General features: G+C 37.0%; 1 protein-coding gene across 2 annotated transcripts in view; it reads left to right on the top strand.

Moving 5' to 3' along the window:
* USH2A (usherin) overlaps nucleotides 1-25,068 on the top strand; it is a 903,825-nt gene that overhangs the window by 131,762 nt on the left and 746,995 nt on the right. The window lies entirely within an intron of this gene.

Consider the following 25,068-nt stretch of genomic DNA (forward strand, 5'->3'; position numbering starts at 1 on the left):
GATAGTACTACCACATAAACGTAGATAAAGGGCAAATTGACATTGAAGAATTAATTCAATGACTATTAATTTTTAATATATTTTTAAAAAAGATTTACTTATTTTAGTTTTTGACTGTGCTGGGACTTCATTCCTGTGCACAGGCTTTCTCTAATTGTGGCGAGTAGGGCCCCTCCCTGGTTGTGTTGCTCGGGCTCATAGGCAGTGGTTCCTCTCTTGTGTGGAGCACAGGCTCTAGGCACATGGGCTTGGTAGTTGTGGCCTCTAGAGTGCAGACTCAGTAGCTGCGGCTCATGGGTTTGGTTGCTTCACGGCATGTAGGATCCTCCCAGACCAGGGATTGAACCAGTGTCCCTTGCTTTGTCAGGTGGATTCTTAACTACCAGACCACCAAGGAAGCCCTGATTGTGTTAATTTTTAACAATTAAATTCTTTTGCAAATAGTTTAGAATGCAGTGGCCAAGAGCATAAACCACAATCTTGTTAAAGAAAAAAGAAATTTTAAGTTACAATGTAAATATAATAAGTTCAAGGCAAAATATATTTGTCATATAACTTGTAGCATGCATAAAAACTTTTTTAACAATTAAAAGCCAAATATAATGTGAACTAAAATTTTTATTTTTTGAAGACCATTATATTAACCATAGTGTGTTAATGAAAGAGCATTTTATGCTTCATTGGAATGCTAAACAGTAGAAAAATAATTAACAAAGGCAGTTTCTATGGTTTTTATATGGTGATATTAAGGCACTGTTTTCTGAGAGAATTACGTTATTTTTTATATATGTTGATTATTAAAATCTGTGTTTTTACACATCTCATCCTTACATGTTTGCCCTGAAATTTCAGCATATATGACTTTTGCTTATTATTCAAATCTCAACTCAAATACTGATATATCCTTTGAGATGTTTTCACTTACCACACAATTAAAGAACATTCTTAAACCACTGTATTTCTCATCATCCAATGGTATTTTCATTATGAAAGTGAAAGTGAAGGTTGTTCAGTTGTGTTGGACTCTTTGCGACTCCAGGCCAGAATACTGGAGTGGGTAGCCTTTCCTTTCTCCAGGGATCTTTCCAACCTAGGGATCCAATCCAGGCCTTTTGCGTTGCAGGCGGATTCTTTACCAACTGAGCTACAAGGGAAGCCCATTTTCATTATAGCCTTTATTTAATTAAGCAAATTTATTTATGTACTCTGTCTTCTCTCTGTTCAACACAAGCAATATAGTTTCAGTCATGTAATGGGTACTCTATATATTTGTTTACTAAATGTTGAGAAAATAAGAGATTCTGTCTGAGCACTAATGTCATAGTCAGATGGTCATTTAGAATGGTTATTATAATAATGTGAGCATTATATAAAATTTTCACTTAAATGTATTTTCTCCCTCAAGACCTAAAGTCCAGTAATTTTAGTGTACAGTATTAAAAACTTTTTTGCCTTTTCATACTGTTCATGGGGTTCTCAAGGCAAGAATACTGAAGTGGTTTGCCATTCCCTTCTCCAGTGGGCCATGTTGTGTCAGAACTCTCCACGAGGACCCGTCCGTCTTGGGTGGCCCTACGTGGCATGGCTAATAGTGTCATTGAGTTAGACAAGGCTGTGATCCATGTGGTCAGTTTGTTAGTTTTCTGTGATTGTGGTTTTCATTCTGTCTGCCCTGATGGAGAAGGATAAGAGGCTTTTAGAAGCTTCCTGATGGGAGAGACTGACTATGGGGAATCTGGGTCTTGTTCTGATGAGTGGGGCCATGCTCAGTAAATGTTTAATCCAACTCTCTGTCGATGGGCAGGACTGTGTTCCTTCCCTGTTGTTTGGATGAGGCGGAACTGTGGGTAGGGATCATGGAGGTAATGGTGACTTCCTGCAAAAGGACTCAGGCCCACACTATTGTATTCAGTGCCCCTGACCCCACAGCAGGCCAGTGTCGACCCATGCCTCTGCTAGAGACTGACTCCTGGATACTCACAGGCAAGTCTGGCTCAGTCTCTTGTGTGGACGCTGCCCCTTTCTCCTGGCTCCTGGTATGCACAAAGTTTTGTTTGTGCCCCCCAAGAGTCTGTTTCCCCAGTCCTGTGGAAGTTCTTCCCCACTGGCCTCCAAAGTCAAATTCCCTGGGGGTTCTCAGTCCTTTTGCTGGATCTTCAGGTTGGGAAATCTGTTGTGGGTCCTGGAACTTTCTTAACAATGCGAGAATTTCTTTGGTATAATTGTTCTGCAGTTTGTGGGTTGTATGCTTGGCAGCTTTATGGTGGGGCTAATGGCAACCTCCTCTAAAATAGCTTATGCCACATGCTGTGTGTCCCAGGTCTGCTACAGCCAGAGCCCTTATCCCTATGGCAGGCCACTGCTGACCCGTGCCTTCACAGGAGACACTCAAAGGCAGGTCTGGCTCAGTCTTGGTGGGGTCTCTGGGTCCTGGTGAGTACAGGTTTTGCTTGAGCCTTCCAAGGGCCTCTGGTGGGTATGGAGTTTGATTCTAAATATGATTTCACCCCTCCTACCATCTTATTGGGGCTTCTCCTTTGCCCTTTTACACTGGGTTTTTTTTTTTTTTTTTTTTTTTTTTTGGTGGGATGCAACATTCTCTGATCAATTATTGTTCAGCAGTGAGTTGCAATTTTGGAGTTCTCACAGAAGTTGAGTGCACATCCTTCTACTCTGCCATCTTGTGCTGGCTTAAAATTCATCATTCAAAAAACTAAGATATTGGCATCTGGTCCCATCACTTCATGGCAAGTATATGGGGAAACAATGGAAACAGTCACAGTCTATTTTCTTGGGCTCCAAAATCACTGAAGATGGTGACGGCAGCCATGAAATTAAAAGATACTTGCTCCTTGGAAGAAGAGCTATGACTAACCTAGACAGCGTATTAAAAAACAGAGACAATACTTTGCCAACAAAGGTCCATCTAGTCCAAGCTATAGTTTTTCCAGTAGTCATGTATGGACATAACAGTTGGACCATAAAGAAAGCTGAGTGCTGAGGAATTAGCATTTTTAAACTTACAGTGTTGAAGAAGACTCTTGAGAGTTCCTTGGACTGCAAGGAGATCAAACCAGTCCAACCTAAAGGAAATCAGTCCTGAATGTTCATTGGAAGGACTGATGTTGAAGCTGAAACTCCAATACTTTGGCCACCTGATGTGAAGAACTGATGCATTGGAAAAGACCTCAATGCTGGAAAAGATTGAAGGCAGAAGGAGAAGGGGATGACAGAGAATGAGATGGTTGGATGGCATCACCGACTTGATGGATGTGAGTTTGAGCAAGCTCTGGGAGTTGGTGATGGACAGGGAAGCCTAGCGTGCTTCAGTCCATGGGGTTGCAAAGATTTGGATACGACTGAGTGACTGAAGTGAACTGAACTGATTAAAAACTGTGAACCAAAGTTACAATTCTCAAAGTTTTGTTTATTTGACATAATTTGTGTGAACTAAAGAATAGCTTATTTTTCCCTCAGGTGTACAACTCAGACATGCAAGAAGTTAGAATCTAATTTTTCTCAAATTTCTATCTCAACTCCATTTCGCAGAAGTAGGAGGTAGCTTTGATGGTTCTTTGCTTGTAAATATTTAACAACTATATATCTGAGAAAAACAAAACCCACTGTGATCAATTTAAGCTACCAATGAGATGTCGCTGAATGTGAACTTGGGAAGAATGCTTTTATCATACAGTGGAAACTTTGTTCTTTTTCAGTCACTCAGTCATGACCAACTCTCTGTGATACCATGGACTGCAGCATGCCAGGCTTCCCTGTCCTTCACTATCTCCTGGAGTTGGCTCAAACTTATGTCCATTGAATTGATGATGCCATCCAACAATCTCATACTCTATCATCCCCTTCTCCTCCTGCCTTCAATCTTTCTTGGCATCAGGGTCTTTTCCAATGAGTCAGCTCTTTGCATCAGATGGCCAAAGTATTAGAGCTTCAGTATCAGCCCTTCCAATGAATAGTCTGGGTTGATATCCTTTAGGATTGGCTGGCTTGAACTCCTTGCTCTCAAGAGACTCTCAAGGGATTCTCAAGAGTCTTCCAGCACCACAGTTCAAAAGCATCAATTCTTCAGTGCTCAGCCTTCTTTATGGTCTAATGGTCACATCCATACATGATTACTTGAAAAACCATAGCTTTGACTGTATGGACCTTTGTCAGCAAAGTCATGTCTCTGCTTTTTAATATGCTGTCTAGGATGGAAAATGGAGAATGTTTCAGTACAACACTGTCTCTAGGTCTCTCTCCCCACCTCTCATGGGGTGAATTTAATTTTGGGGTGGAATTGTACACTAGGGCAATGATATTTCAGAAGGTATGACCTCTCTGACCATTAATGTCATCAATATAAATAGGCATCCTTTGAGATCTTTTGGAAATGGAGGTGTTTCTCCTCTCCCAGCTTCGGCAGTGTTTTTAGAGTCCTAGTGGAGAGCCAAAACTCCAAGTTCTGCCTGTGCTAACATGAAGGCTCACACCTGCTGGGTCAGTGGAGCCAGAGTGGAGAATCTTGATTTCTGTACCCACCTGGCAATATCGAGGCAACATCCCCTCTTTAACCACCACAGGAGTTTCATAGGAGGCCTGACTGTTAAAGCAATGGTTAAGTAAGATTCAGATTCTTACAACACCAAAATGTCCAGTTTCCAATATGATGATGACAATCAACAATATCAGTATCAAGGTACCTTATGTTAGAATTATCATATAAGGATTTAAAGCATCCATACATTTGTCTTCAGCATATACCTAAAATTTGGCTAAAGAAACTTCTCTGTACAGAAAGGAAATGACACATAAAGGAATCTTGAAACATGAGGAAGGCATAAAAAACAAGAGTTAAAATATGGCTAAATATATTTTCCCCCTTAGAGTTTTTAAAATTTTTTGAGGATCACTATCTAGTGTGGTTCTCAATATATTAGAGGAGATATGTAAAACAATTATTTTTAAAATGGAGAGGGTAAGACAATGCAGGTGGCAGTAATTTTTCTATCCTTAACTGGAATTGGTAAAATTAAAAAAAAAATAGCAGACTTTAATATATGCATATATAATGTAATATCTAGGCAACAACTAAAAAGGCTATAAAAATGTGATCTAAAACACAACAGATAATTAAAATAGAATTCTGAAAAAATGTTAGAAAGTAAAAAAATAAATAATAAAATATCTTTAAGTAACCTGCAGTAATACAGGGAGAAAGTAAATAGAGATTGAAAAGCAGATAGAATTAATTAAAGCCAAAAAAAATGGCATGTCTGTTAAGCCTTAATTTAACAATAATATCATTAAACGTAATTGGTCTAATATAGCAATTAAAAAAGAGTAACAGAACAGATTTAAAAATATCATTACCCACTGTCTGCTTTTATGAAAAAAAGTTCACTTTAAGTATTAATTTGTGTCCTTTAAGGCTGAACATAAAAGGGATAGAAAAATTTATACGATGCAAAATTTAATAAAAGAAAGTAAGAGTTTCAATAGTAATAGCAGATAATGTGGAATACAGAGCAAATAAAATTTGAGACAGAGATATTACATGATGATCAGAGATAGAAACTGAGATATTACATGAGACAAAGTTATATACATAATGATCAAAGAGCCAATCAATCAAGAAGACATAGAAATCCTAATGTGTTTGTACCAAACAGCAGCACTGCAAAATATATGAAGAAAAACTAAGACCTTAAAGGATAAATAAACAAAGGAAAATCCAACACATTTGATAGAACAATAGAAATTTTCATCAAGAATACAGAAGTAAAAAATATCTTCCAACCAAAAATCTATCTGACGTTTGACGAACAGTCCCCTCAATAGTACCAGAATACACATATCAATTACACAAGGCAGAAACTACCCTTGGACATACAGCAAACCTTAATGAATAAAAAGAACTAAAACCATACAAAAATATGAAATATGAGAACCCTGGGTGTGAATAAAGCAGGGACACAAGGGAAGATTATGACTCTAAGTGCTTACTTTAAGAAGAGGAAAAAAGTATCAAAACTATAATCTGAACTCCCAGTTCAAGAAATAAGAAAAGGAAAAGCAAAGTCGTTTCAAAGCAAGCAGAATAAATGAAATAATAAAACTAAGAGCAGAAATCAATACACATCAAAACAGAAAAACAATAGAAAAATTCAATGAAAGACATGGATCTCTGGAAAGGTAAATTAAGTTGACATGTATCTACCAAGACTGGCAAAGAAAAAATAAGCAAAAGTGAAGTATCACTTTATATCTTGCAGACATCAAAAGAATAATAAGAATACTACCAGTAACTCTCTATTCATACATATTACAACTTAGATGAAATGAAATATTTCCTCAATAAGTGCAAATTGCCAACTCACCCAACATGATATAATTTGAATAACTTACAACTATTAAGGTATTTGAATTCATAATTTAAAAATAAACTAAAGATGAAATCTCCATGCCTTAATGTCTCACTGGAGAATTCTACCAAACATTTTCAAAGTAATTCATGTGAGTTCTGCATCTCTGATGGAAAATAGAAAAGAAATATAGACATTCTAACTCATTTTGTGAATGTATTATCTTGATAGTGTTAGGTAGTTAGAAAAGGAAAAAGGAGTCTAGGAGGATGGTGGCTAAAAGACAAGGAAGGGAAAAGCTCTCAAAAACAGAACAAAGAAAGGTCCGAGGACTGAAGTGAGGACCTCAGGTGAACAAACAGCACTCCTGCTAGCCCAGTTTACATAGGGCAGGCCCAGGGGGAGGAGAAAAAGCATATAAAAAGAGGAGCCAAAATTGGGCCCGGGGCCTCTCTTCTCTTTGCGTCTTTTGGGTTGGCATGCCCTCATGCCTCGAGGATGTGTTTTCCTTTACTTTCTAAATAAAACTGAGCTGTAACACGGAGCTATAACACTGGTCTGTCTAGGGGCTGTAATGCTGGTCCATTGCTTCAAATTTTTGTTACTATGAGGCAGAACCAAGGAAATTACACACTCCCCTGACAATACAAACAACACAAAAGAGTGCATGAAAGAAAAACACAAACCAATATCAGAGCAATGATTTTAACAAATTTTTAGCACATGAATTATTCAGCAGGATTTTTAAATAGTTAAACACAAAGACCAAAGTGGTTGTGTTCTAGGAATGCATTATTTCAATATTTGAAAATAAAAAAATACAATCAACTTATTTTCTGCTAAGGAAAAAGTCACCTGATTATTAATAATGTTTTCAGAAAGAGTATTTGACAAAATTAACTCACATTCATGATAAATACTCTCAGAAAACTACAAATGGAGAATTTCTTCAATTTGAAAATAAATGTCTATATAATGCCCACCTACTGCTGACCTCCTACTTATAAATGAAAACACTCAGTGAAAAACAATGCTCTCCCCCTAAGGTCAGAAATGAGACAACAATGTTCTATTGAACACTGTATTGTACGTTCCAGAGAGGGAAATTAGGCAAGAAAATGAGAAAGAAAAATCATCCCTATTGAGAAAGAAGAAGTAAAACTTTCTTTGTATATAACATGATCTTGTAGGTAAAAAGAAAATCCCAAGATTCCAAGGAGTATATCAACATACTATCAGAATGGACAAGGTTCAACAAGTTTCAGAACACAAGATCAATTTACAGAGATCAGTGGTATTTTTATGTACTTGTAATGAACAATCTGAAAATGAAGTTAAAAATACTATGTAAATAGCACAAAAATAATACAATAATTAGGAATATATTTAATAAAATAAGTTTAAAACTTAAATAAAATAAAACTAAAAATAAAATAAGTCTGAACAGTACAAAATAATGTTGAAAGGAATTAAAGAAGATGTAAATAAATAGAAAAAATCCTGAGCTTATGTATCAGAGATTTAATATTGGTAAGATATCCCAATTGATCTAGAAAGTCAATACAGTCTTGTTAAAGGTTCAGCTTGCTTCTTTGTAGACATTTATGATGATCCTAAAATTCATATTAAAACTCAAGTCACTCAAAAAAGGCCAAAACAGTCTTGAAAAAGTACAGATTTAGAAGACTATACTTCTAATTTTTAAAATTTGTAATAATATTTTAGCAATCAAGATAATGTGATGTGGTTTGAGGAGAGATATACAGATATACTGTAATAGAATTGAGAGTCTAGAAATTAACCATTGCTTTTACAGTCAGTTGATTTTTGACGACTGCCATGACAAATAAATAATGTTCTTTTCAATAAATGATAGTGATATGCAAAAAAATGAAGTTTGATTTCCTGCTTCATATTATATACAAAAAATTAAAGTAGAGCAAAGAATGAAATGTAAGACCAAAAACTATAAAACTCAGAAGAAAACAGCTGTACATCTTCATATCCTTGGATTAGTCAGTGACTTTCTAGATATTACTCCTACAGCACAAGCAGACAAAAGAAAGGATTAATTGGACTTCATTAAAATTTAGAACATTTGTTTTACTAAGGACATCATTAGGAAAATAAAAAAAACAACCCAACAAATGGGAGAAGGTATTTATAAAGCGTGTAACTGATAAGAGCCTGTCTCCAGCATATGTTAAAAAAAAAAATAGCAAAAGACTTTACAATTCATTACAATGAGATATCACCTCACACCAGTCAGAATGGCCCTCATTAACAAGTCTACAAACAATAAATGCTGGAAAGGGTGTGGAGAAAAGGGAACACTCTTACACTGTTGGTGGGAATGTAAATTTGATACAGCCACTATGGAAGATGGTATGGAGATTCCTTAAAAAACTGGGAATAAAACCACCATATGACCCAGCAATCCCACTCCTAGGCATATATCCTGAGGAAACCAAAGTTGAAAGAGACACGTGTACCCCATTGTTCACTGAAGCACTATTTACAATAGTTAGAACATGAAGGGAACCTAGATGTTCATGGACCGAGAAGTGGATAAAGAAGTTGTGATATATATACACAATGGAATATTACTCAGCCATAAAAAGAAACACATTTGATTTGAGTCAGTTCTAATGAAGCGGATGAACCTAGAACCTATTATACAGAGTGAAGTGAGTCAGAAAGAGAAAGATAAACATTATATTCTAACACACATATATGGAATCTAGAAAAATGGTACTGAAGAATTTATTTACAGGGCAGCAATAGAGAAACAGACATAGAGAATAGATTTACAGATGTGGGGAGAGGGGAGGAGAGGGTGAGATGTAGGGAAAGAGTAACATGGAAACTTGCATTACCATATGTAAAATAGAGAGCCAATGGGAATTTGCTGTATGGCTCAGGAGACCCAAACAGGGGCTCTGTGTCAGCCTAGAGGGGTGGGATGGGGAGGGAGATGGGAGGGAGGTTCAAAAGGGAGGGGATATATCTATATCTATGACTGATTCATGTTGAGGTTTGACAGAAACCAACAAAATTCCATAAAGCAGTTCTCCTTAAGTAAACATAAACTAATTAAAGAAAAACTTTACAATTCAACAATTAGCAGACAATCTAATTTTAAAAATGAGTAAAAGACCTAAATAGACATTGCTCCAAGGAAGATATACAAATGGCAAATAAGCATATGAAGAAATGTGCTTGGCATTATCTGTCATAAGAGAAATGCACATCAAAAGCCCAGTGAGACATCACACTAATATAGCTATCATGAAAAGTACACATGTTGATGAGGCGGTGGGGCAAGTGGAATTCCCATAGACTGATAGTGGAAATGTAAAATGTGCACCCTCTTTGGAAGACAATTTCATGTTCCTCTAAATGCTAAATACAGGGTTATTATATGACCCAGAACTTTAACTCCTTGCTATATATCCAGACAAAAAGAAAAATACATCCTCATATAATCTTATTCATGAATGTTCACTGCTGCTTTATTCCTAATAGTCAAAATGTAAAAATGATCCAAATATTCATTAACTGATAAATGGATAAATAAAACATATTGTCTCAAGGGAATATTATTTAGTAGTAAGAAGAAAAAAGTACTGACATATTACAACATGTACTTTGGTCTCAGGAGTGAGGGTAGAGAAAAAAGAAGGACAAGAAGAGACTTTTTCAAAAGATACACCTGTGTATAGGTACAAAAATCTAATTTAAAAATGCATAAAAGGGAAGATATTTTAAAAACATTTTTTTGTTTTAATTTTTTCTTATTATTTTTCTTTGTCTAGTTAGCTTTGTTGATAATTTTTACACTCAGGAAAAAAATAGAATATTCATGAAAGATGATGTGCAACCAGAGAACTATGTTATAGGTGTCTGAAGGTACATAGTGATAGAATGCTTTAATGATTTAAAGGCTCCACATTGTCCATCTCTAAATCTCTTTCACATTTTACCTAATTTTTATTTTGTTTCCTCATGTTCCAAGTACAGACACAAAGTGTATGGATTATTATTACATGTGGAAATGCAATGTCAAGTACACCTTTGCCTAAATAATCTTATGAAAGATTTCTAAAAATGTTTACCATCATTTTCCATGGGATAAAAAAGAATACACACTAAAAAAAGCTGTCAACAATGTCAGAATTATAAAATGTAAAATTAAATTCAAGGACATTTTAAAAATATTCGTGCAATTTCAATCCTTAATAATATTAGGAAGTATACAAGGAAATTAGGCAGTAGTTCAAGTCTCATTTTATAACTTAGGAACCAAGCCAGCCCCAAATGGCCTGAGTGACTATGTTGTGTGCTTTGAGTTCTGGAAGGAAATTTTTTCCTTTGGCAGTTGTCATTTGAAACTCAATCCAATCTCATAAGATATGGCATATTTGCCTTATTCTTCCATAAGAAATGTTTTAATTCTTCCTCTTGTGGATGCCAAGATCTTGAAAATGGCATGAAGTAATGCTCTGAGTCACTAAATCCTAAAACTACTGATGCCGAAATTAAGACATATAGACCATCTAAACCACATTGATAATATTACCATTATGAGGAAAAAATGGAGGAGTCATTATAATTGAAGAATCCTTAGTATAGAGTCCTGGGATCCCTAAGGCTACCATAGATGATAGATGAGTTTTAGGGCACCCATATAAAGCTTTCAATTGTATATAGAAATGTGTCTGTATATTTTTGTTTATGTATCTTGAAGGGGAGACCTTTCAGTACCCAAAAAGTATATCTAAGCTAAAAAGAAAATAGAAAATGTACTCTACTGGGGAAATTCAGTCAGTTCAGTTCAGTTGCTCAGTTGTGTCCGACTCTTTGCGACCCCTTGAATCACAGCACGCCAGGCCTCCCTGTCCATCACCAACTCCTGGAGTTTACTCAAACTCATGCCCATCGAGTCAGTGATGCCATCCAGCCATCTCATCCTCTGTCGTCCCCTTCTCCTTCTGCCCCCAATCCCTCCCAGCATCAGGGTCTTTTCCAATGAGTCAACTCTTAGCATGAGGTGGCCAAAGTACTGGAGTTTCAGCTTCAGCATCAGTACTTCCAATGAACACCCAGGACTGATCTCCTTTAGGATGGACTGGTTGGGGAAATTAGATCCATTTAATTTCCATTACTTATGGCCTCAGTTAATGGTATGTATGCATGTATGTGTGCATGTCTAAGTGCATGTTTCAGTCATGTCTAACTCTTTGTGACCCCATGGACTGTAGCCCAATAGGCTCCTCTGTCCAGGGATTTCCGAGGCAAGAGTACTGAAGTGGGTTGCCATTTCCTTCTCCAGGGATCTTCCTGACCTGGGGCTCAAACCCAGGTCTCTTGTGCCCTTTGCATTGGCAGGCGAATTCTTTACCACTGCACCACCTGGGAAGCGACGGTATGTGTAGATACACATAATGTGTTTCCCAGGATGTCACTGTGCTTCCTTCTTGTTTCCTTTGAATTCAATGCCTGAGTGTTTGATATCTCTCCGAAGTTAGAGGTTGATAGTTCTTTCTCTTTTTCTCATTTAGTGAGACGTTAAGTCCAGAAGCACCAGATAGAGCTCCAGGCATGGATGATACTTTTAGAAAATATTCTGAGGTATTTGGAGGTCGTCATTAAAATACATGTATGTTGAAATCTCAAGCTTTTCCTGGCCCACGGTGGGAATAAACTCCATCCTGCCCCTTTGCTTACCCTGCCCATCATATGATTGCTGATGTTCCTGGACTGCCTGCCTCAGCCACGTGCATGGGTGATGCTGCTGAGGTGAGGAGGTTTGAGACAAAGTCCCTAGCACGTGGCTTGCCTCATGCAGAAGGCATTCAAGCAGTGCTGTCTGAGTGCTTTTTTGCTTGGGACTTTTTCCATATCTCTTACCTTCTTTCCCGCTTACTTTGCTGTGTTCTTGGATCTAGGAAACTATGAGAGTGATGCCACAACAGACGAGATGTAGGAGGTCAGCCAGCACAATGCTTCTCAAACTTTTAACGTTCATGTGAATATTTTGGAGGTCATTTTGAAAGACTCTGATTCAGAAAGTTTCGAGCAGGCACTGAGATTCTGTATTTGAAAATTTCCTGGTGATGCCTTGTTATTGTCTGAGGAACAGTCTTTAATAACCAAGTTTCTCTAACACTGTCTATCAAAGATATATAGAGAAAAGTATCTTGATGTGAATCTGTGTTGAGTGAGGGCTAAATGTGAGTGTGTCCTTCTGCTCACATGTACCCACTTCAACAGGAGTGAGTTCACGCTTTCCTATTCTCTGAATTCCATCTTAAAATCAAGTGGTGATCTAACTTTTCACACTACCAAGCCCCTCTTAAATTACACTTGAAGTGTAGCCTAAACTATGTCTTCAAAATTAGAGGATCTAGCTTAAGTCATTTTTTGAAAAATGGAAATAAAAAAACAGTGAATGGGGGAATCTAAAAATTGGCTGAAAACTGAAAATACAGTTGTAATTGCATAAAAAGAGAGAAGAATGATTGATTGTAAAACTCAATAAGACATCAATAGAGAGCTCTAATAGAGCCAGGAGAGATAAATGATTAAGAGATATTAAAAAAATAAATTAAGACAGGAGTCAAGTGGTTGAGATGAATTAGATGAAATGGAAAGGCTTCCATGAAGGAAGTATTTCTAGATCTGACTCAAGAAAGATGGAATCGTAAGGAATAAGTATCCTATATGTGAAAATTAATTGTTCTGCCTGGGTGGTAATTTTAAAGAAAGTACATTTAAAGATGGAGCAGAATAGACCTTCTCTGCATAATGATGAATTTCCAGCAGTTCATTAGTGCTTTCTCCTCTGCTCAGAGCTAAATATTTGTCATCAATTATCACAACATATCCAGAATCACTGTATGAATTTTCCAGAAATATATTGCCTTATATTTTGTGTTCAGTTGAGTTGCTCAGGAGTGTCTGACTCTTTGTGACCCCATGGACTGCAGCATGCCAGGCTTCCCTGTCCATTACCAACTCCTGGAACTTGCTCAAACTCATGTCCATCGAGTCAGTGATGCCATCCAACCATCTCATCCTCTGTCGTCCCCTTTTCCTCCCGCCTTCAATCCTTCCCAGCATCAGGGTCTTTTCCAATGAGTCAGTTCTTCACATCAGGTGGCCAAGGTATTAGAGTTTCAGCTTCAACATTAGTCCTTCCAATGAATATTCAGGACTGATTTCCTTTAGGATTAACTGGTTGGATCTCCTTGCAGGCCAAGGGACTCTCAAGAGTCTTCTCCAACACCACAATTCAAAAGTATCAATTCTTACATGCTCTGCCTTCTTTTTTTGTGTTACTCCAGTATTAAAGTGTACAAATAGAAGTGATGTATAAGTTTTCTTCAGCCTCTGAGGAGACTGACCCTGAATAGTATGATGTATGGTTATTGGCTATAAGCATTAGGATGGTGAAGGATATAAAAGGTGGGAAGTTTTGCCTAGAGCTTAAAGATGGTCATGAAGATTTGACCATAAGTCATATGGTATCTCAGTCAGAGACCTAAGGGAAGATGAGTGGTAACACTTTACTTGCAGTTGGTATGTTGAGCAATAACTGGTTAACCAGATAATATACAGTGCCAGACACAAAGATAGGAATAAAGGTGGGATAGGTGTGCAAGTGTGATAAGAAGAAGAATATGGATCTGAGAAAGATAAAAGATCTGTACTGAAGAATTTATCCAAGAACCAAGTTTGTGGCAAACTGAAGGTAAAATAGGTTAAATAGTAACTGTGCTGAGTTGCTGTTGCATCCTCAGTATGAGTTGAGTACCACATGTTTGGACACATCTGACATCTCCTCGGGGATGAACTCATCTCAAGGGTAAGGGTATACAAACTTGGCTGAGTAATGATACCTCAGTCATCTAAGATCAGATTCAACAGTGCTGATAGCTTCGACAGTGATGTTGGATAGTAACTGGTTGTTGATTTAACAAGTGTGAGGTAGTACAAGGTTCGTTACATTGCTACTGGTATTAGTTAGGATAAGCTAAACATATGTAACAGATGGACCCCAAGTCCATCTAGTGACACAAACAATATAGGAGTTTATTTCTTGTTCCTGTAACCCCTCCAAGGCAGCCATACCCGTTGCTTGGTGGCTCTTCTCCATATGATAATTCAGGGCATAGCCTCCTTCCAGTGCGTCACTCTGCCCTTCTCTAGGAAAGGAAAAGACAATATGGAGAAGCAAATCCCACTGTTTAAAAAGTCTTGGTCCAAAAGAGGCCCATATCTCTTCTTATACCAGCCTGTTGGGGAGAGAAAGTCACATGGTTACACTAGTCTATGGAGGGCCAGACAAATGCAGTCCCTGGATAGGAAGATACTTCCTAGCTACAGCTGTGTCCTGGGGACAAGGAGCATGGACCTGCATAGGGAACCAGTCATCTCTGCTCACGCCCATGTGACAGAAGGTAACCTAACAGTGAGAAGGATGCTTTCTTTTATATACACAACAGATTGGCTTATGTTTAATCAGAATCCTTTAGAATATAGTTTCATCAGAATCTTGGAGTTACCAGACCAATACCAATGATGGTACTTACTTGAGGGTGGACACTGTACAGTGGCAAAAGCCACAATGGGAGGTGGTGTGCTTCAAACATGTCAGTACATGTCAGCAGAGGAGGGCTGAAGGTGTATCCTCCATATTTCCAACTTGCTGGAAAGAACACTTCTGAGACAGATCCTGCAGGGACAAACAAGTGAGAAAACAGTCACTGACCCTCCTCTAGGTGCTCCCAGACAAGAGGACACGCATAAAGAGCAAACATGAATGGTGGCTGCTTAACAATCATAGATCTTAAAGACAATTTCAAAATAGGAGTATTTTAAGACTTTTAGCCAGAGTAGCTGCTGTACAAGACATATATGTGTGTGTGTGTGTATATGTAGGTATATATATATATATAGAAGTATATGAAAAAGTGAAAGTGAAAGTTGCTGAGTCGTGGCTGACTCTTTGTGGCCCCATGGAATGTAGCCTGCAAGGCTCCTCTGTCCATGGAATTCTTCAGGCAATTCTACTGGAGTGGGTAGCTGTTCCTTTCTTCAGGGGATCTTCTCAACTCAGGGATCGAACCCATGTCTTCCACATTACAGGCAGATTCTTTACCATCTGAGCCACCAGGAAAGCTCTTAGATGTGTATGTGTGTGTCTGTGTGTATGTATAGATAGATGCATATGTATCTTCTTAGGATTATGATTAAAAAGTAAAAACTCCTTCCTCCCCTTTCTCTTCTCTACTTTGTGAATCTTTCTGGGTGTCCTGGGCTGTGGAGAACACTTAGGGAACTGATTACTGGCTAGATTGCTCTCTCCCGTTTTGACTCCCCCTCTTCTCCTCCTGGTCACCCCTGTCTTCCTGCTCCCTCTCCTCTGTGTAACTCTGTGAATTTCTCTAGGTGCCCCTCTCTGTGGAGAATTGTTTCACCGTTAACCTAGATGTTTTATCCTCTGTGCTATATGGATGGAGAAGTCTTGAGTCTACCGTAAGAGAAGGACTGAAAGCCAGAGGCTGTAGGCTTAACTCCAAAACTTGAGAACATCAGAGAATTCCTGGTTCCAGGGAACATTAATAAACAACAACTTACCCAAAAGTCTCCATACCAACACTGAAACCAAGCTCTGCCCAAGAGCCAACAAGTTCCAGTGCAAGACATACCATGCTAATTCTCCAGCTAAGCAGGAACACAGCCCTGAGCATTAAAATACAGGCTGCCCAAAGCCATGCCAAACCTATAGACACCCTGAAACTCCCTATTTGACACTTCATTGCACTCCAGAGAGAGGAGAGAAGAGATCCAGCTTCAACCACCAGAATCTTGACAAACCACTAGTCCACCCACAGGGAGCATGCTCCACAATAAAGAGAAACCACAAACTTCCAGCCTACAGGAAGGGTACCCCAAACACAGCAATCTAAACAAAATGAAAAGGCAGAGAAATATTCAGCAGGCAAAGGAAGCATGATAAGTATCCACCAAACCAAACAAAAGAAGAGGAGATAGGGAGTCTACCTGAAAAGGAATTCAGAATAATGATAGTAAAGATGATCCAAAATCTTGAAAACAAAATGGAGTTACAGATAAACAGACTAGAGACAAGAAGATGCAAGAACAGTTTAACAAGGACCTAGAAGAAATAAAAAAGAGTCAATCAATAACGAATAATGTAATAACTGAGATCAAAAGCACTCTGGAGGGAAACAACAGTAAAATAGGCAGAGGGTAGGATAAGTGAGGTTGAAGATAGAATGGTGGAAATAGATGAAGCAGAGAGGAAAAAAGAAAAAAAAAATTAAAAGAAATGAGGACAATCTCAGAGACCTCTGGGACAGTGTTAAATGCCCCAACATTTGAATCATAGTTGTCCCAGAAGAAGACAAAAAGAAAGGGCATGAGAAAATACTTGAGGAGATAATTGAGAACTTCCCTAAAATGGGTAAGGAAATAGCCACCCAAGTCCAAGAAACCCAGAGAGTCCCAGACAGGATAAACCCAAGGCAAAACACCCTAAGACACATATTAATCAAACTAATGAAGGTCAAACACAAAGAGCAAATGTTAAAGCAGCAAGGGAAAAGCAACAAATAACACATAAGGGGCTCCCCATAAGGATAACAGCTGATCTTTCAACAGAAACTCTTCAGGCCAGAAGGGAATGGCAGGACACAGTTAAAGTGATGAATGAGAAAAACCTACAAGCCAGATTACCAGACCCAGCAAGGATCTCATTCAGATATGAAGAAGAAATCAAAAGCTTTACAGACAAGCAAAAGCTGAGAGAATTCAGGACCACCAAACCACCTCTTTAACACATGCTAAAGGATCTTCTCTAGGCAGGAAACATAGGAAAAGTTTATGAAATCAAACCCAAAACAACAAAGTAGATGGCAATGGGATCGTACTTATCAATAATCACATTAAATGTAAATGGGTTGAATGTCCTAACCAAAGACAAAAACTGGCTGAATGGATACAAAAAGAAGAACCCTTCATATGCTGTCTACAAGAGACCCACCTCAAGCCAAGGAACACATACAGACTGAAAGTGAAGGGCAGGAAAAAGATATTTCATGCAAATGGAGACCAAAAAAAAAAAAAAAAAAAAGCAGGAGACAATACTCATATCAGATAAAATGGAGTTTGAAATAAGGCTGTGAAAAGAGACGAAGAAGGGCACTACATAATGATCAAATGATCAATCCAAGAAGAAGATATAACAATTACATATGCACCCAACATAGGAGCACTTCAATACATAATGCAAAGGCTAACAAGTGTGAAAAGGGAAACTGACAGTAAGGCAACAATTGTGGGAGACTTTAATACCCCACTCACATATGGATAGATCAACGCAACAGAAAATTAGCAAAGAAACACAAGCTTTAAATGATACAATGAACCAGTTAGACCTAACTGATATCTAAAGGAAATTTTACCCCCAAACAATGAATTTCACCTTTTTATTAAGTGTACACGGAATATTCTCCAGGATAGATCACATCCTGGGCCATAAATCTAGCCTTGGTAAATTCAGAAAAACTGAAATCATTTCAAGCATCTTTTCTGATTAAAATGTGATAAGATTAGATGTCAACTACAGGAAAAGAACTGTTAAAAATAGAAACATATGGAGGCTAAACAACATGCTTCTGAATAACCAACCAATCATGGAGAAATCAAAAATGAAATAAAAATATGAATAGAAACAAATGAAAATGAAAACACAACAACCCAAAACCTATGGGATTCAGTAAAAACAGCACTAAGAGGAAGGTTCATAGCAGTAGAAGCTTACCTCAAGAAACAAGAGAAAAAATTAAATAAATAACCTAACTATATACCTAAAGCAACTAGAAAAAGAAGAAATGAAGAACCCCAAAGTTAGTAGAAGAAAGTAAATCATAAAAATCAGAGCAGAAATAAATGAAAAAGAAACAAAGGAGACTATAGAAAGCATCAACAAAACTAAAAGCCAATTCTTTGAGAAGATAAATAAAATAGACAAACCATTAGTTAGATTGATCAAGAAAAAAAGAGAGAGGGGAAGAATCAAATAAAATTAGGAATGAAAATGGAGAAATCACAACAGACAATACAGAAATACAAAGGATCATAAGAAACTACTATCAGTAACTATATGCCAATAAAATGGACAACTTGGAAGAACTGGCTGAATCCTTAGAAAAGTATAACCTTCCAAAACTGAATCAGGAAGAAATAGAAAATCTTAACAAACCCATCACAAACATGGAAATAGAAACTGTATTCAAAAATCTTCTAACAAACAAAAGCCCAGGACCAGATAGCTTCACAAGTGAATTCTACCAAAAATTTAGAGAAGAGCTAACACTTATCCTACTCAAACTCTTCCAGAAAATTGCAGAGGAAGGTAAACTCCCAAACTCATTCCATGAGGCCACCATCACCCTAATACCAAAACCAGACAAAGATGCCCCCCAAAAAGAAAACTACAGGCCAATATCACTGATGAACACAGATGCAAAAATCCTTAACAAAATTATAGCAAACAGAACCCAACAACATATTAAAAAGATCATACATCCTGACCAAGTGGGCTTTATCCCAGAGATGCAAGGATTCTTCAGTATTCTCAAATCAGTCAATGTGATACACCACGTTAACAATTTGAAAGATAAAAAACATATGATTATCTCAGTAGATGCAGAGAAAGCCTTTGACAAAATTCAACACCCATTCATGATAAAAACCTTCCAGAGAGCAGGCATATAAGGAACATACCTTAACATAATAAATTCCATATATGATAAACCCACAGCAAACATTATCCTCAGTGGTGAAAAATTGAAAGCATTTCCCCTAAAGTCAGGAACAAGACAAGGGTGTCCACTCTCACTACTACTATTCAACATAGTTTTGGAAGTTTTAGCCACAGCAATCAGAGCAGAAAAAGAAATAAAAGGAATCCAGATTGTAAAAAAAGAAGTAAAACTCTCACTGTTTGCAGATGACATGATACTTTACATAGAAAAGCCTAAAGACACCACCAGAAAATTACTAGAAAATTACACAGAAATTCCTTGCATTCCTATTCACTAACAATGAGAAAACAGGAAGAGAAATTAAGGAAACAATCCCATTCACCATTGCAATGAAAAGAATAAAATACTTAGGAATAAATATACCTAAACAAGCAAAAGACCTATATATAGAAAACTATAAAACACCGATGAAAGAAATCAAAGATGACAGAAATAGATGGAGAAATATACCATGTTCATGGATTGGAAGGATCAATATAGTGAAAATGATATACTACCCAAAACAATCTATAGACTCAATGCAATCCCTAGCAAACTTCCAGTGGTATTTTTCACAGAACTAGAACAAATAATTTCACAATTTGTATGGAAACACAAAAAACCTTGAGTAGCCAAAGCAATCTTGAGAAAGAAGAATGGAACTGGAGGAATCAACCTGCCTGATTTCAGACTATACTACAAAGCAACAGTCATCAAGACAATATGGTACTGGCACAAAGACAGAAATACAGATTAATGGAACAAAATAGAAAGCCCAGAGGTAAATCCACACACCTATTGACACCTTATCTTTGACAAAAGAGGCAAAAGTATACAATAGAGAAGAGAAAATCTCTTTAACATGCGGTGCTTGGAAAACTGGTCAACCACTTGTAAAAGAATGACACTAGAACACTTTATAACATCATATACAAAAATAAACTCAAAATGGATTAAAGATCTAAATGTAAGACCAGAAACTATAAAACTACTAGGGGAAAAAATAGGCAGAACACTCTCTGACATAAATCACAGCAAGATCCTCTATGACCCACCTCCCAGAGTAATGGAAATAAAAGCAAAAATAAACAAATGTGGCCTAATTAAACTTAAAATGTTTTGTACAATGAAGGAAAATATAAGCAAGGTGAAAAAACAGTCTTCAGAATGGGAGAAAACAATAGCAAATGAAGCAACTGACAATCTCCAAAATATACGAGTAGATCATGCAGCTCAAAACCAGAAAAATAAGTGAACCAGTCAAAAAATGGGACAAAAAACTAAACAGACATTTTTCCAAAGAAGGCATACAGATGGCTAACAAACACATGAAAAGATGATCAATATTACTCATTATCAGAGAAATGCAAATCAAAACCACAGTGAGGTACCCTCTCACACCGGTCAGAATGGCTGCTATCAAAAAGTCTACAAACAATAAATGTCGGAGTGGGTATGGTGAAAAGGGAACCCTCTTACTCTGTTGGCAGGAATGCAAATTAGTACAGCCACTTTGGAGAACAGTGTGGAGATTGCTTAAAAAACTGGAAATAGAATTGCCATATGACCCAACAATCCTACTGCTGGGCGTATACACTGAGGAAACCAGAATTGAAAGAGACACGTGTACCCCAGTGTTCATTGCAGCACTGTTTATAATAGCCAGGACATGGAAGCAACCTAGATGACCATCAGCAGACGAATGGATAAGAAAGCTGTGGTACATATACACAATGGAATATTACTGAGCTATTAAAAAGAACGCATTTGAATCAGTTCTAATGAGGTGGATGAAGTAAGTCAGAAAGAAAAACATCAATACAGTATATTAATGCATATATGTGGAATATAGGAAGATGGTAATGATGGCCCTATATGCAAGACAGCCAAAGAGACAGATGAAAAGAACTGACTTTTGGACCCTGTGGGAGAAGGCAAGGGTGGAATGATTTGAGAGAATACCATTGAAAATATATATTACCATGTGTGAAATAGATGACCAGTCCAAGTTCGATGGATGAAACAGGACACTCAAAGCTGGTGCACTGGGACATCCCTGAGGGATGCGATGGGGAGGGAGGTGGCGGGGGGTTTCAGGATTGGGGGACGCATGTACACCTGTGACTGATTCATGGCAATGCATGGCAAAAACCACCACAATATTATAAAGTAATTAGCTTACAATTTAAATAAATTAATTTTTAAAAAGTAAAAACTGTATTTATATATAGATATAGTATGTTTTAAATATTAGTACATTGTACTGACCTTTTCCATGTGTTTTTGATGATACTGATTTATTCAGAAAAAAAACATAGCCAGTCTTATTTCTTCTTGGCACATCAGACCACTGTGATGAACATTTCCAAAAGCAGGTGTGCTCCCTGATCAAAGGCAAATCCATAGCAAGGGTACTAGCCCTTCCAGTCTTCTGCAGAACTGGGGAGTGTTTCAGCTCCTGGTGGGCTGCAGAACCAGTCTGCACCTTGATCTACCCACACACAGTTTTGGTGCCATCCGTGGGAGTGAAGACAGGTTGGCAGATGGATGATGCACTGTTAAAAATGCATGAGGACAGAAACTAGTCTGTAAGAGTCTCATAGGCTCCATTTATTTTGCACTTGCCATATACAAAGGATTATGCCAAGTATGTTTAATCAATTAATTCAGTTCTGTTTTTAAATTCAATTTTTATTTTTTTTAACACCAAAAGCTTTTTGTATTGAGGTGTAGCTGATTAGCAATGTTGTGACAGTTTCAAGTGAACAGTGAAGGAACTCCTCGGCCATATATATAGAAATATCTATCCTCCTCCAATACCTTCCACCCATCCAGGCTGGCACATAACATTAAGCAGAGTTCTGTGTGCTATACAATTGGTTTTTGTTGGTCACCCATTTTAAGTATAGTGGTGTGTACATGACTTTCCCAACATCCCTAACTGTCCCGTCCCCCAGCAACCATGAATTCATTTTCTGAGTCTGTGAGTCTCTCTCTGTTTTGTAAGTCAGTTCATTTGTATCATTTATTTTTAGATTCCACAGGTAAGGTATGTCATATGATATTTCTCCTTAACTCTGACTTACTTCAATCAGTATAACACACTCAGGGTCCATCCATGTTGCTACGAATGGCCTTATTCCATTCTTTTTACTGGCTGAGTAATATTCCATTGTGTGTGTGTATGAGTGTGTCTTCTTTATCCATTCCTCTCTTAATACATTTAGGTTGTTTTCATGTCTTGTCTATTGTAAACACTGCTAAAATGAACATTGGGGTGCATATGTCTTTTCAGCCCATGTTTTTCTCTGGATATATGCCCAGGAGTGAAATTGCAGGATTATATGGTAGCTCTATTTTTAGTTTTTCAAGGAATCCCATACTGTTCTCCATAGTGGCTGTACCAATTTACATTCCCACCAACAATGTAGGATTCTCTTTTCTCCATACCGTCTCCAGCATTTATTGTTTGTAGGTTTTTTTTTTTTTTGTGATGATGGCCATTTTGACTGGTGTGAGATGATACCTCAATATAGTTTTGACTTGTACTTATCTAATAGTGATGTTGAGCATCTTTTTATGTGCTTTTTAGCCATCTGTAAGTTGTCTTTGGAGAAATGTCTATTTAAATCTTCTGCCCATGTTTTGGTAGGATTGCGTATTTTTTTGATATTGAGCTGCATGAGTTCAAATATTTTAGAGATTAGTCTCTTGTTGGCTTTTTTGGTAGCAAATATTTTCTCCCATTCTGAGAGTTGTCTGTTTGTTTATGGTTTCCTTTGTTGTACAAAAGATTTTATTTAGGTTCCATTTGTTTATTTTTGTTTTCATTTTCATTACTATAGGAGGCAGATCAAAAAATTTCTTGCTGCAATTTATGACTGGGTCTTACAAAGCATGGCACATAAAAGAAATCCACAGCAGGTTGCTAAACTGGATATTTATGTACACTATCGAAAAGTAGAAAGAAAACATCCATTTGTTTTGGGCTTATTATTCCAAATCCTACTAATCTAAACTATTAACAAATCCTAAATATTTAGGAAATAACAATGTATACATAATTCAGTGGCAAAATAATTTCTTAGGATCGATACAATTCTCAAACAGAAATTTGAGGAATATTGAAGGGTTAATGTGGCCCTTTTGTGCTTCATGTATACCAAGGACTGAGGTTATTATCTTACATATAAACTAATTTGAATATTTTACAGAAGTACTTTTAAAAAGTCGAATTTATTTATTTTTTAATCACCTCATAGAAGCACCTTCCTTTCTTAATATATTTGGAATTCACATTTTCACTGCTTCAAGAAACTAGCACTATAGTAGGCAAACATTCTATTGTGTAAGTGCACAGAAGCTTTGATCACGTTTACTGAAATAAAACAAAAAGATTATTAAATCAAAGGAGTTAACTTTCCTAAAAGCCTATTTCTATAAAACAAAATTAGCCACACATGGAGGATGCCTTTTTTCATTTTGGCAATATTTTTTTTATGCTACTGTGAGATCTTTCATTTTGATGAAGTCAAAACACCATCCTCTTAATAACCACTATAGTAATTTTGCAGCAAATTACAATAAGACCACCCTGTATAGTTGTGCCATTTAGATGACATTTATGAAATGCTCTAATTTTACATGGTGTGACATATTGTATGCATCTTTTACCAGTTATAGGTTATAATCTCTGAGCAAAATAGACCTAACCTGAAGGGAAAAGGATGATGCAATATGAAATTATACCCCTTTGAGAACTAGAAGGACTATAATTATAGTACTTTCTCTTAAAAAACCATTCAAGTATGTAACCATTGCTGGGAACAACAGTATGTGGGGAACCTCTTCACACACTGTCTTGAACACTTAAAAGATAGAGAAGAAAAATGTATTCCGTTCCTACTAACACTTTGAGGATGCTTCAGAATTTTACCTTTTTGCACTCTCCTGAGAGATTATGGTGGGGAAGTTTGGAGAGTAGTTTCTCAGAAATGCCTTTTGGAGGGGGAGGGGAGTTATAAAAATATACCAGGCTGGCAAATGACAGGCCTTGTAGAATGGAAAAGAAGACATCTTACACCAGTGTAGAAGCTTTTCTTCTTAAATGAATATTTTTGACAGCTGAGCAAGATGATAAACAGCAGTATCACAAAACACTTAAATGGAAACAAGTATATGATGTACATTATTCACCTGGCATTCTCCAATTCATGGCATTTATTTGTGGGAGAAACCACTGCAGATTCATTTATTTGTTTTTGAAGTGGAATGAGTACCTTAGCATAGGTAGCCTGTTACATTAAGGTGAACTTTTCTTCTCTAGAGAGGCAGAAGCTTAAGGAAAGAAGCCATTGTGTCTCTATTAGAAAAATGTAATAATTCTTGAAGTCCACATCTTAGGGTTAAGCAAGCTCCTAGCAAAGATAATATATTGTAAAAAGATAGATACATATATTGTACAAAGAGAGAGAGATACAAACATACATAGATACATAGTCAAATAGAGATATATGCATTTTTTCTTAGAAGCACCAGCAACTGCAAATGGTTAGGTATTTTGTAACAGTTTTTTTAAAAAATGCTAAAACCAGTTTATTTCCAGAATTTATGTTCAGATGCTGAATAATATAAATGCTCTAATATTAAATCAGTTCAAAAAGACTGTGCTTCTTTGGTGCTCACTGATGGACTCATCAATGATTTGATGAGCTAGAAAACTGACTTAGAAGAGAAAAACAGCAAGAGTGAGTCCCTAGGAATTGATAATGCAGTGACAAAATAGGTAGCAAGTACTTAAAGAACTAGTTCTTAACTCTTAGTGTTCATAAGAATTGCCACTAGAATTTTCTAAAATGAAGATTCCTAGA

The sequence above is a fragment of the Odocoileus virginianus genome, chromosome 11 (genome assembly GCF_023699985.2).
Source record: "Odocoileus virginianus isolate 20LAN1187 ecotype Illinois chromosome 11, Ovbor_1.2, whole genome shotgun sequence".
NCBI lineage: Eukaryota > Metazoa > Chordata > Mammalia > Artiodactyla > Cervidae > Odocoileus > Odocoileus virginianus.